We start from the raw sequence: 14,238 nt of genomic DNA, 5'->3' as shown, positions 1-14,238 counted from the left end.
TTCTTCTGTCTGTTTAAATATTACTGTAGAATCCTGTCTTTTCAGTCTTGAAGTCTTGAAATGTTTAAATGTAGACATAGGGCCTGTTACTGTGCTGCATTGACCAACAAGCCCTTGCCACTCAATTCACCTACATTTTTTTTTTTGAATGGTGGGAGGAAACTGGAGCACCCAGAGGAAACTCATGAAGACACATGGAGAATATACAAACTCCTTATAACGCGGGATTTGAACCCCAATCCCTATTGCTGGCGCTGTCTATAAGGAATTTATATGTAACCCCGTGTCTGTGTGGGTTTTCTCCCAGTTATCAAAAAGACGTACCCAGGGTTGTAGGTAAATTGTGCTAACTTTGCTGCCTCTTCTATCTTTTGCACAAGATTCCAAGCAATAGGTGGTGGCTTGTCCTAAGTAATGTAGAGCGTGTCGAAAGAATCAAAGGCTTTTTGATCCAAACCAAGGCTTTTATTAACTAGAAGACTGGAGCATATCACATATAGGTCGACCAGTCCAGAATGACCTGGTCTTTAAGACCTGCCAGTAGGCGTGGCTAAGCTCTCAGCCAATCACAGTCATCCTACACTACAATCTACATAGACACATTGGTGAGAGAATCTATCACAAGTAGCCCTTGTATTTCTCAATCTGCTCCGAAGCAGACTTGGCACATTCATAAGACAAATCTGTTGCAGATCGGAAAGCTATTCCTGAGCTAAATTTCACTGGCAATGTTCATTTTATTTAAAACATCCTTGAGCCATAGTTGATAATTTGTCTCAATGCAACATTCCCATTCTATCCAATCTCTTATCTTTTATTAAAATGTTGTGACCTTTCCTCTACTCCCCTCTGGTGGAGAATTCCACTAGTTCAACTATGAGCAAAGAAATGTTATATCGCCAGTAAATCTTGCCCCAGTGACCCTTTTAAGACCATTAGCCAAGGGAAATGCACTCACCACATTTTATACATTTCAATTGTCTCCAAGTTCTGGTGTCAATTGAGCCAGTCAACCTCTCATCTCGGTAACAGTGTGAACTTCACCTTATCCATTTGTGGTAATTTGTTTTAGTTTAAAGAGGGCAAAACTGTTCACAATATGACAAATGTGGTCTCACCTAGATTCAATACAATTATGGCATGATACCTGTGCTCTTATAATCAAATTTTTCTACCCTTTCCCTTCACTACTTGAACTTTGAACTTGATGTGCCTGCATGCTTGCCTTCAGTGACTGGTAAACAAGGGCACCTAAGTTTCTCTGCACCTCCACACTTTCTCGGCTAATACTATTTAAATAATATGGCACCTTTTTGTATTTCTAACTTCACATTCGTTCACATGCTGAATTATAAATACAGTAACATCCTCAGTATCCAGCACCTATGGGGATTGTGGATACCAGATATGCAATATTTTATTTTCCGGTTGCTTGAGACACCCTTTTACAACGCCTAACTAACACACCTGCATTAAGAATACACAGTTTAAAAGACAAAAGACCGTGTAAAATGTAAAGTAATTTGAAGTTCACTTTAATCAGGAGATTCCCGTAACTTATAAAATTTAAATTCAAATCCCGGTCGCTGGCGTTTTAACAGTGATATGCTAACTGTGCCACCATCAGAGTTATTGTCTATCTTTTGTATTTATTATTTCTTTTGATTTATTATTGTAATTCCTCTTTTTCTTGATTTTACCAGCTCATTCCCTCTGTTCATATCGTCTCTCAAAATTCACATTTTCACCCATGGTTCCCTCATCTGGATTATCGGTATATTGTTTAAATGAGGCTCAAGTTCTGGCTCCTGTTCTCCACTAGTTACTTTCCACCAACACTGGTGTAAGCCATGTGGGGAAGAGTTAAAATATGGACAGACCCAAATTTTACAGGAAAAATGTGATATAAAATTGTCATGTAGTATTCAAGGTTCCTTTATTGTCATTTAATAAAAGCAATGCAATATTACATGGAAGTTGCTTTCATCTACTGTAAGGCAGACATATTCGCCATTGGCAGAAATTGCTGAAGCGCCTCTTACAGTCAAAGAAACAGAAGCAGAGTCCGTGGATTCACCTGTGGTGCTCCCACAGCCACACAGAGTCCAGTCCAAACCATCAACAGCCCGAGCTCCAGATCCAAACCTCTGACACAATCGGGAAACCTTCAGCGCCCTCAGCATCCCAGTTTCGATACCTGGTACCCCTTCAGCCAGTCCGCTACCCTGGTGGGAGTCCTTTGACCACAGTCCCGAACAGCCCACTGCCTGTGTGTTCTTGCTGGTGTGCCATCGTGGTCACCTTCCCATGGGTGTTCTCCTCATTTTCTGGTGCCCCGCGCCAGTCCTCTGCTTCCCCACAGTCTGCAACCCCTCGTGTCGATCATAGCACATCGCCATCTTGGGAGCAGAGCCTGCAGTCACACAATTTTTAGAATAAAACCACTGCCTGCTCCATTAATGGGCAATTTAAAGTGTGTACAGAGCTGATGGCAGACGTTCTGGCCAGTAGGACCCTGTAGGAGTGCTGTGTATCTGCTTCCCAGATCTGCACTAGTGGTCGTTATAGCAGCTCCACCAGCGCCCGCCAAATATACTCTCTTTTTCACGCTACTTTAGTTGAACTTCTCAATTACTCAAAGCCTGGGGATGTCTGTTACTTCTGAGGTTTTCTGTATTCTGTGAGAACAGGAAAATGGCATTTGTTTAATTTCTTGAGACCCAATATAATTTAATCTTTTTCAGGCCAGAAGAATTCATCTCGTCTTTCCATAGATTATAAAGCTTTACAGTATCATTCCACATAGAAACAAGTCTTAGATGGGAGTCAGACTTATAGAGACAGCAATTGATGAGCAAGTCTGGTCAGATCTATGTCAGGGACATTGTTGGTTACTTTCAATGCCTGATATAGATTGGTCTGTTATAATTTTCTCCATCATCTGTACATAAATTACACCAATATAAACCTGAATTATAAGAGATGTGTTTTAGATGTGGTGTAGAGGTTGGTTCCTTTTAACATTCTACCTGGCTTTGCACAAAGGTGAGGCCCTTCTGGTCTGACCTCTGTGACACCCTAACCAAGATCACGGGAGTCACCTTCCCAGTAGACCCATAGCTTTGTCTTCTGGGGAACTTTATCATGGTTGGTAGATCACTAACTAATTCTCAAATTTAATTCACAGAATTTGCCTTATGTGTGGCGAGGAAGTGCATAGCAGTAACATGGAAGTCTGTGGTCTTTGGAGATGAATAGCTACAACTCACTTAAAAAGGTCACAAACAATCTCAGGGAGAAATACAACACCTTCCTAAAAATCTGGCAGCCTTATTTAGAGCATATAGGTACCTCACTGGGGCCAATATAGGGTTACAATCATTACTGGCTAGCAATAGACCTCTGTAAAGATTCTAACACTGTGGTATCATCGTGTATCCAAATGTTTTACTCTACGCACTGACAATGGGATGCTTTTTTTTCTTTTTCTTCATTCTTTCTCTGTTTAATTGGATGTATAGAGGGGAGGGGTTCTCTTGGGGTTTTTATTTGGTATGATTGTTGACTGTTAAATATATTTAAAATTATAAATAAAATATTACACTCAAACCACATCAGCCAACAAGCAACATTAGTCCTAGAATAATCCCATGTTATTCTCCCCACATTCTCATCAACTCTCCACACACTCGACAATTTACAATTGCTGGGTTCCCTAACAATTCACATATGTAGGAGGAAGCCAGTGCGTGCAGAGGAAACCCACACAGTCACAGAAAGAATGAGCAAACTTTGCACAGAGAACACCAGAGGTCAGGATTGAACCTGGTTTGTTGCTGGTGGTAAAACATGAAAGTCAGAGAAACTCAGCAGGTCAATCAGTATACTTCATGTCATAAAAAATAAAGATAGATAACCAATGTTTCAGGCTTGAGTTCTTCATTAGAGTATGATAAAGGTACTTTAAAGAAGAGCTCAAGCCCGAAGCATTGGTTATGTATCTTTATCTTTGCTATATAAGGTACACTGTTTGACCTGCTGAGTTTCTCCAGCATTGTATTTATATATTGTTGCTGTATGGTAGTAGTTCTATCAGCTCAGCCACTGTTCTGCACTTTTCCTTTTTACATATTTATAGGAGTTCCTACGTTGTGTTTATCATCATCTGCCTGTACATATACAACCAGATGAAACAGCATTTCTCCAGACCATGAAGCACAGGACTTAATATCCACAAATATACATTAAAAAAATATTTGGAACAATTTACTCAATTACAGGTATCTGTTCATCAGTCATACAGTCTGCAAGAAGCAGCTATTTCCCAGCCTGGTAATCCTGTAATGCAAAGTACAGTAAAACCCCTGGTATCCAGCACCTTATGGGGATTGCCAGATAAGTGTATTTTCTGGTTGCTTGAGACTTACTCTTATAAAGCCTAACTAATACACATGCAATAAGAATAAACAGTTTAAAAGGCAAATGACAAAAATATTATACTGTACTTTCGCTAAATTAACTTCAATTGCATGAATATAAAAACCTAAAAGCATTTAACTTTATTTTTACTCACATTCTTTGAAAACATTTAACCATTGCTGCATCCGCAGGTTCCTCCCCCTCCACGGAGCTGCCCAAAAGATGAATAATAAATCATAATTAACCCCACCCCCCCCGGGTTTACAAATAAAACCTCTGACCGGGTCAATTCTTACTAAGCAAAGATAAGAGAGTCACCCCAATGGCGAGCAGCATCGACCATCTCTTCATCCTGGGTGACGCCATTGCTGTTTCACACAACTTTATTCAAACAGCTGCTGCAAGCAAAGCACGGCTGAGGCCCTCTGCTGGCTGAATATTTGCTCCCATCTTCACCAAAGGTTTATGTGTTACTCCAGAGAACATTTACTTTTACAATTTTAATTGTATGTTTTACCTATTATTTTATTCTTAATTATTTTAATTTTTAAATTTATTTTCCTTGATTTTTTTTGCCATTAGCTTGAATTCTGGATACCAGGGGTTTTACTCTATATATTAAAGATTTGTCTGAGGGAGGAGAATATAACACTTCTAAGTTTGCCAACAGTGCTGAAGTTGGTGGGATCATGAACTATAAAGGCTTGAAGAAGCTTCTCGATCATTTAAATAGGGGGGGGGGGAGGCAAATATATGGGAAATACTGGTCAGCATGGTTAAGTGTGAAATAAATGCAAGAAAACTTAAAAGATCAGGCAGTGTCCATGGAGAGAGAAACGAAGTTAGTGTCGCAAGTTGAAGACGCATCATGAGAACACTTCTGTTTCACGTTCAACAGATCCTGCCTGGCCTGTTGAGTGTTTAGCTTTTTTTTGATACCTTTCAACATCTGCAGTGTTTTAATTTTCATTTGTAGTTAAGTGTGTCGATGCAGGGCCTTGAAGTAGGGCCTCAATTCAAAATGTTGACTATCTCTGCCCCCACAACCCACTGAATTCCTCCAGCAGTTTTTTTTGTGGGAAATTTCTTAACGTTGATAGGTAAATGAATTCAGGTGAGCCAAGTCACTGACAGCAAACAGGTGTAGCAAGCAGTTACAAAGGCAAATGTAATCTCAGGTTTCATAGCAAGAGGTTTTTAATATGAGACCAAGGACCTGTTTCTACCACATATGGAACATTGCATGCAGTTTTGCTTTCTTTATAAAATACAATAATTACTTGACTGAGTACAGAACAGCAAATGTTCACCTGCCTCATAGCTGGAATGCAGAACTGTTGCAATGATCAACTTAGCCTGACTTTTCCAGAGTTCAGAGGGAAGGAATGGATTTTATTAAATGTACACAGTTCTGACAGAACCAGGGAAGATGAACATGGGGAGAATGCTTCCTCTGGATGGAGAGTCTGGTATAAAAAGTTGCTGGAGTGTGGAGAAATGTCTTTCATAGTGGAATTTTCTACCCTGGAAGCATTGGAGGCCAAGTAGCTGAATATATTTCAGAAGGAGATGTAGAGTAGTGTGAGCTGCCTCAATGACTACCGCCCTGTAAAACTAACTTCTACTGTGATGAAATGCTTTGAGAGGCTGGTCATGGCCAGAATTAACATGTACCTAAGCAAAGATCTGGACCCGCTGCAATTTGCCTATTGTCACAATCGCTCCACAGCAGATGCGATATAATTGGCTCTCCATTCAGCTCTGGATCACCTTGAAAACAGTAATTCATACATACGGCTGCTCTTCATCAACTACAGCTTGGCCTTTAATACTGTGGTGGTACACCGGCCTACTGCAGGGGACAACCTCTGTACCTTCAGGAGTGTACCACCGGCCTACTGCAGGGGGCAACCTCAGTACCTGCAGGAGTGTATCGCTGGCCTACTCCAGGGGGAAACCTCTGTACCTGCAGGAGTGTAAAGGGGACAGGACAACACCGAATGGATCAAGCCCCACCTGGTCGGATGTCAATCACTCTCCGGGATATAAGCCTGTGCCGGCCTCCTGAGGCCTCACTCAGAGTTGCTGCAACCACAGCCAGCCTGGCTCTGTGGAAGTCTTTGTGGATTAAAGCCTGTTGTACAGTCTTTATCTTTGTCTGTGTCTGATTCTGGCTAACAGTGCACCACAAATACCATTATTCCCTCACGAAGCTACAAAGAAGGGTCAAGGGTCAAGAAGCTACAAAGCCAGGCCCTTGTTCAACTGGATCCTTGACTTTCTCATTGGAAGACCACGGTCAGTATGAATTGGAACAACATCTCCTCCTCACTGATTATCAACACAGGTGCACCCCAAGGATGTGTGCTGAGCCCACTGCTCTACTCGTTATACAGCAATGATTGGCACAATTCCAATGCTATCTACAAGTTTGCCGATGATACCACAGTTGTTGGCAGAACCACAAACGGCAATAAGGAAACGTACAGGAGGGAAATAGATCAGCTCGTTAAATAGTGTAACAACAACAACTTCAGCAAAACCAAAGAGATGATTGTGGACTTCAGGAGGAAGTCAGGGGAACATGAGCCAGTCCTCATCAAGGGCTCAGTAGTGGAGAGGGTCAAGAAATTCAAATTCATGGGTGTCAACATCTCCAAGGATCTGTCCTAGACAGTGGCATATCTCGGAAAAGTGGAGCCCTAGGGCTGCTACTGACATCGGTGCCCCCCTCTGTTAAAAAAATGCACAAAAATATACATAAAAATGCCCTCCGGATTAAACTCTTCACTGTTATCTTTATTAAACCCAAGTGTTGGTGGTAAAGTTCTAACAGTTTGATTGAGGAATGACGAACATTGTCATAGAATGTGTTCGAGCGAGGTTTTATTAATAGCCCTACAACTTTCACGTTTCTCATTATATTTGAATTTATCAGCTTGGAGGGTTTCTATCTGGCCACTTTTGCAATGGTTCTTTTCGGAAATCAGATCAGAGAGCATAGATAAAAAAATTAATGAGGGTCAAACTTACTTTGGAAAATATTGTACTCTGTAGGGAGGTTAAAGTTGGCAACAGGGTCAGTGCCAAGGGGGGCATTTATGGGCATTGCCCCCCAAACAAGTTATTGTGACCTCCCCCACCCAACCCAGTGTATTTGTAGGCTGTTATCTTTTTTATTCTAGGCACAGTGGCTTAAGGTGCCTTAAGGTACCTATCTCAGTGCATGTCTGCCCCCCAATGCCTTCACATATATGGTCATTTTATGGGAGTTTTAGAAAGCATTGTGCTTGATCCAATTTGCTGGTCCCTTGGCCTTGAGCTGTGCCTTTCAGCTCACCACCTCTTTGGCTCTGATATCCCGCACCACTCTCATGCTTAGGAGGACCTTCTCGGGGTTATTCCTCGACAGATCTGCCTCCTTCCTTCACCTCTGGGTGCTTGCCAATGCTCCATAATAATTTACTAATCTGGCAACCTCAGAACAAAGCCTGGGTCTTCGCTGCAGCCCGTGCCTGGCCAGCGATTTCTCACCTGGGTGACCTCTCCAAGTCGCTTGGATGATGATGGTGGCTCTGGTTCTCACCTGATGCAGCAACTTGGTTCATAGGCAGCATCGTGCCCAGTGGTCAATGTGCTTCAAACAACTGTCCCTGCAGCCAGCCGTGCATTGGGACTTCAGGGCTGCAGAGTGGTGCAAGGACAGGCGCCACCCTGTACGTATCCTTCTGTGGTAGGGGGAACCTGATCGATGTTACCCTTCCTCTCCCACTACTTCGGTGCTGTGACAGCCTCAGGACTGGGTGGAGAGGTGCAGAACTTGTCCGATGCAGAGGTATTATAACCCCCCGCCAGTAGGGGCAGCAGAGAACTGGCAGCCGTGGAGATCTCTATGCCCATCTCTGCCATTTGGTGCCTATGTGCCAGCATCGCTACCACTCATCGCAGGTTCGCTCAATGCGGGATGAATGGGCAAAATGGTCGTCTTCATCTTCCTTACCCATAATCCCCCTCGCAGCTGGAACTGTTCTGCCAGGCACCAGCGCCAGGGTAATGCAGAGCAGTTCCAGCTGCGTGAGGGATTTTGGGTAAAGAAGATGAGGATGGCCATTTTTCCCATTCAATCTGCATTGAGCAAGGTACCAACCGTGCTGGAGCAGTCCCGAAGCGGCCCTGTGAAATGCCGGCCTGGAGCAGTGCTCTGAGGCGCTCAAGTGAGCCTCGGCAGTGAAGCACTGCACCCCTGGGATGGAGATTATTGGGCTAGGGAGTCACATATTCAGCAGGTAAGGCGAGGATAGTGTCAACCCCTACAATTGGCACCCCTGTTCTCTTCTCCACCTGCCACACCCGAGATATGCCTATGGTTCTGGAGCCTCCATGTTGATGCAATCACAAAGAAGGTTCACCAGTGGCTATACTTCATGAGGTGTCTGAGGAGATTCGGTATGTCACCGAAGTCTCTCGTAAAGTTCTACAGGTGTACCATGGAGAGCATTCTGGCTGGTTGCATCACTGCCTGATCTGGAGGTGCAAACTTGAGAGGGTTGTTAACTTGGCCTGCGACATCACAAGGACCAGAGTTCCATCGAGGACATCCACATGAGGCGGGTCTTAAAAAAAAGCAGCCTCGATCCTCAGACCCCCACCACCACTCAGGCCACGCCCTCTTCACCCTGCTACCATCAGGAAAAAGGTACAGGAGCCCGAAGACGAGCACTCAGCGGCACAAGGACAGCTTCTTCCCCGCTGCCGTCAGATTCCCAAATGATCGACGAACCAAAGACACTGCCTTAATTTTCATGCACCGTAGTTAATTTATTTTTTGGCAATAATCATTTCAGGCGGTCATCGTATGAATGATGCTGTCGCAAAACACCGAATTTCATGACTTGCTCTTGACAATAAATTCTGATTCTGAGATGTCTGGACACATGAGAGCTCACTGCTGCTGGAGAAAGAGCAGGACCATGGTGAGTAGCAGCCAGGATCAGAATGGCTCCTTCATGGTCCCTATTCTCCATGTTTCCAAAAGCCACCTCCATAGTATTTCTGCTCTTTTAGTTGGTGCCAATTGGTGCTTATTATATTTAACTACCCCTTGGGTATTTAATGCAGACAAATGAAGAGCTCAGAGTTGCAATGACAAGGGGAACTGCAATGTCCTGATTTACTCTGAGACCATTACCAGGTCTACATCAAAAATCCCACTCACGCCACCTTAGCTCCACCCCAAGGGATTCGACTGGTCTAGCTCAACTTTTTTTTTAAATCATTCAGCCCAACTGCATTTAACCCATCGGTTCAAAGTAGTTGGGCTCCACCCCATCTTCCTGCGAGTGAAGGGTCCAGGACTGGGGGCTGAGCGCTGCGCCCTTCACCCGCTGGGTGTGGCTGCGCGATCTCAAGCTCTGCTGAGAGCAGCTGCCCTGGGAAGGAGGCTTTGATCCACCTGCACTGTCTCAACGGCACAAGCCACGAAATAACCTGCTCGCCACGTCTCCTTGGAGTTCGGTTCCCTGCAACTGGTCCACGTCCAATCCCGAAGTGTCCCGGAGGAGGTCGGGGATTCTCCACTCCTCCCAGGTAAATAAAAGTTTACGTCTTCTTTAAGGCTCCCCTTAAAAGGGTGTCCAAGACTTTGGGGGGTGGGGGGCCCACACACTGCAGGATGTGGAAGACCCGTCTGCAATAGTGGATGGTGAATTTTTAGCATCTTGGAAAAGAGCTGGAGACTGGCTATTTTTTTTAAAAGTTAACTTGAACAACTTTAGAAAAGCTATAGTTTAATATGTTAAGGGAAAAAGTGATGTAAAAGGCAGGCTTTTCACCCCTAAAACAAGGTGTTTCCTGTACTTGTGGTATCTGACTTGAAAATGTGGGAGTAGAATCGCTGCTCGGTGACTTGAGTCGACCACAGGGCATCGCGGCGAGGAACAGTTCAATGGGCACATTATTTGTAATTCATTGTGATTATCACCGTTGGGATCTCATGCTTCGTTTGTTCGGCAGTTCCAATCGCTCCTAGGTTGGATTTCAAGGGCTTTTTTCTGAAATCATGTCTCATGGTTTGACATTTACTACAGGGGATGAAAAATGAGGTCCGAATCTGAAAAAATCTCAACTCCCCTACCCATTCCCACACCCGGTTCTTTGTCCCAGGCCTTCTCCGCTGCCAAAATGAGCTCCAACGTAAACTAAAGGAAACCGTGCCTCACATTTGACCTGGGCAGTTGGAATTTTAGGTAATGATTCCCTCTCTTTTCTTCCCTCCACTCTTCCCCCTTTCCATGTCCGCCCCACCCATTCTAACTCCCACCCCGTTCCCCTCTGATGGTGACAACATCAACCTCCTATTTTTGGTCACCCCTTGTTTCAAACTTTTTCATTTCACTCGCAAACCACCCTAAATAACTTCTATGCCAAAGGGGCTCTGTGATTAGTAAGGGATTACTTAAAATGGTATGTGAGTGGAATGAAAAAGTTTGAAAACCACTGTTTTAATCGTACCTAATTGACTCATTATGTGCACAGTTTCCTATCTCCAAAGGAAATGGGCCAATGACCATTTTTCTCAAGCAAAATATTTCAGTAACAATTGGGTCTAGAGCAGTGGTTCTCAACCTTCCCTTCCCAATCACATATCACTTTAAGTAATCGTTTACTAATCACAGAGCACCGATGGCGTAGGGATTACTTAAAATGGTGTACGAGTAGAAAGAAAAAGTTTGAAAACCATTGTAATAGGCCTTGGTTCTGCAACCCTTGGAGAAATGTCCCTTCTGTATCCACTTTGCCAATCCTACTCAGAATCAATAAGATCATCTCTCATTTTTCTGAGCTCCACTGGGTATAGGCCATAAGTCAATCCCCTCTTCTCAGGAATCAACAAGTGAACCTTCACTGCAGTGTGTCCAGTAAAAGAACATTCTTCTCGCCTCACCAGGAAACTGAAGTTATAATCTATGAACATGAAAAATAAGAAATTGGATCAGGATTGCTGAGCCTGCACCAGCATTGAATAAGATCATTGCCCTGTCAATGGACTCAGCTCCTTCATTCAGTTCACTAATATAGAATGTAAATAATTGAGACCTCAACACTGATCCCTCTGGCGCTTCACTGGTTACTAATTCCCAACCTAAAAACATTCCATTTATTCCAATTCTCTGTTTTCCGTTAGACAATGTCTTACTCATTCTAATACATTATCCCCATTCTTAGCTTAACTATAACATTCTATTCTGGCTGTTTATCAAACACCATTTGGAAAATGAAAAATACAAATCTGTTTGTTTTCTCTGTATTGATCCTATTTGCTACATTCTCAAAGTAGTCTTTCAAGTTTATCAGATATGATTTCCTTTTCATAAAAGCTCCATTAACTGCTTGATATGTTTTTTTCAACTCTCCATTTACCTGCTTTAAACTCAATTCCATTATATTCTCACTGGCTGATAACACTGAACAACAATTTTTTTCAAAAGGTTTGCTTCCCGAAAAAAGATTAGGGATTATGGTTGACAAAAATTATTATATACATGAATGCAATGATAATTTCAGATTTACTGTATAGCATAAGAAGTTGGAGAAACATTAAGTTAACTTTTATTGAATTTAGCATGTTTAATCGCATAATGATGGTGACACATTTATGTTAGTTCAACCGACCTAAAAAATGTTTTGCCACAAATTTTCATTTCTGCTCAGCATTTGATGCCTCTTGTGTCAGTGTCGAACAATAGTCGGCCAGCATTGATGGATTCCAGTTGCCCTGATGTCGCTTTTCCAAAATTGCAATGTCCTGGTGAAACCGTTCACCATGTTTGTCACTGACTGCACCAAGATCAGGCGGGAGGAAGTCCACGTGCGAATGCAGAAAATGAATTTTCAATGACATGATTTTTTCTGCTTGAAATATGACAGGAAACCACAAAAATAGGTCATATATAAAAACGGTGCATGATAGGAAAAAAAAGATGATTTTCGTGATCAGTAGGCCCAAATCCATAAAATACACCCAAAAGTGTTCAGGATACCTCGAAGTCTAATAGAGTTCTACAAGATTTAATAGAGTCTACAAGATTCTGAAAGGCATCGACTTAGTGGACAGCCAGTGCCTTTTTCCCAGGGCAAGAATAGCAAATAAACAGAGGACATGTACAAAGTGAAGGGGGAAAATTTAGGGGAGACATTAGGCGAATGTTTTCTTAACACCTTCCCAGGAAAGGTGGGGGAGGCTGAAACATTAGGGGCATTTAAGGGTGGCATGGTTCGTGTCATGGTTAGCGCAATGTCTTTACAGCAATACTGGGGTTCAAATGCCGTGCTGCCTGTGTGGGTTTTCCCCTGGGGGTTCCAGTTTCCACCCACCATTTGAAATGTACCGGGTGGGGTGGGGGGTGTAAGTTAATTGGGTGTAAATTAAAGAAAATTTTAGGCAGGCACATGAATGAAAGAAAATTAGAGGGTTACGAGGTAGGAAGGGTTTAGTACTTTTTTTGGGTCATCACAACATTGAGGGCCGAAGGGCCTGTACTGCGCTGTAGTATTTTTTTGTTCTATGTTCTATGAAGTAGAAAAGCCATAGTTTAATATGTTAAGGGAAAACGTGATGTAAAAGGCAGGCTTTTCACCCCTAAAACAAGTCTTACTTGTCCAGTGTAATTTTCTGCATCTTTTCTTCCTCTTTCCTTGAACAGGAGCATCATGTAGGTCCTTTTTCTAATTTAAGAGACATTTAGACATATAGCACTGTAACAGGCCAATTCGGCCCTACGAGTCCATGCTGCCCAATTTACACCCCATTAACTGACATGCTTTTGAAGGGTGGGAGGAAACCAGAGCCCTGGGGGTGGGAGGGGGGGAGAAACCCACGCAAACATGGGGAGAACATACAAACTCCTTGCAGTCAGTGCAGGATTTTAACCCAGGTCCTGTCATGATTGCTGGTGCTGTAAAGGCGTTGCGTAGAATCCAGATTGGAAATAGGATTACAGCCATTGATCGGTATCCACTTCATTTAAGACGAGAGGGTGCAGACCATGAGGTCAAAGAGTATCAGGGTTGGCATCAGAGAAAGTCTAATGAAGGCATTAGGGTGACCATGGGGGTGGGGGGGGGCACAATCTAATGTTTGAAGACTCGCTCAGCGGGGGATGGTGGTAGTGCCTACCGTGAACCTTCTCCATGAGCCACTGCCATCGCATTTCCCCCTCCCTCTGATGTAACAGACAAATGTATTGCTTATATCGCGGGGGAGACTAGTGATGTGCTGTGGAGGTCACAGTACCTCATTTTGGGAGGGCAATGCCCACGAGTGACTCCCCCCCCCCCCCCACCCTTGGCACCGGGCCTGAAGATTCCTGTTGGAAGATGGGGCCCTTGTCCCACTGGGTTGTTCCTCTTGGAGTATTATATTAGACATAATAGGGCTTATGAAACATGAACAGCTTTGAGAGGAAGAATAAAAAGAGTTGATTCAAGGTGCCAAGCAGACAACAGCAATATAAAATAATGGTGTAAGGAATTTTGTTCGTGGAGATGATTTGATCTGAAAAACAAAATGATTTAGCTGAAACCAGGCAGACTCGTTATTTTCCAACACTAATTAGAAAAATCAATGAAGTATTTCTCAGCACTTTCGAGAATTCATAGTAAATGGATTGTGGAAAACTCTACCACAAATTTGATCGTTTGAACAACCACCTTCTAAACTGTTGTATTCTCTGATGCAATAGTCAGCACCCAGCCTTTGCATTGACTGCAAATCTTTTGAAAATGAATTTTATGAGAACGTTTGATGATAAATGTAACTTG

At 43.1% G+C, this 14,238-nt stretch overlaps 1 protein-coding gene across 2 annotated transcripts in view; it reads left to right on the top strand.

The window, feature by feature from the left end:
- The first annotated feature begins 9,721 nt into the window (after positions 1-9,721).
- LOC138746174 (sodium-coupled neutral amino acid symporter 1-like) overlaps positions 9,722-14,238 on the top strand; it is a 60,950-nt gene continuing 56,433 nt past the window's right edge. For both annotated transcript variants that reach the window (XM_069904141.1, XM_069904142.1), the window contains exon 1: positions 9,722-10,005. The gene's annotated coding sequence lies outside the window, so the exon portion shown is untranslated. The remainder of the gene's footprint in view (positions 10,006-14,238) is intronic.

The sequence above is a fragment of the Narcine bancroftii genome, chromosome 11 (assembly GCF_036971445.1).
Source record: "Narcine bancroftii isolate sNarBan1 chromosome 11, sNarBan1.hap1, whole genome shotgun sequence".
Taxonomy (NCBI): domain Eukaryota; kingdom Metazoa; phylum Chordata; class Chondrichthyes; order Torpediniformes; family Narcinidae; genus Narcine; species Narcine bancroftii.
The sequence above is the reverse complement of the archived record's forward strand: the minus strand, read 5'-3'. Positions and strand labels throughout refer to the sequence as shown.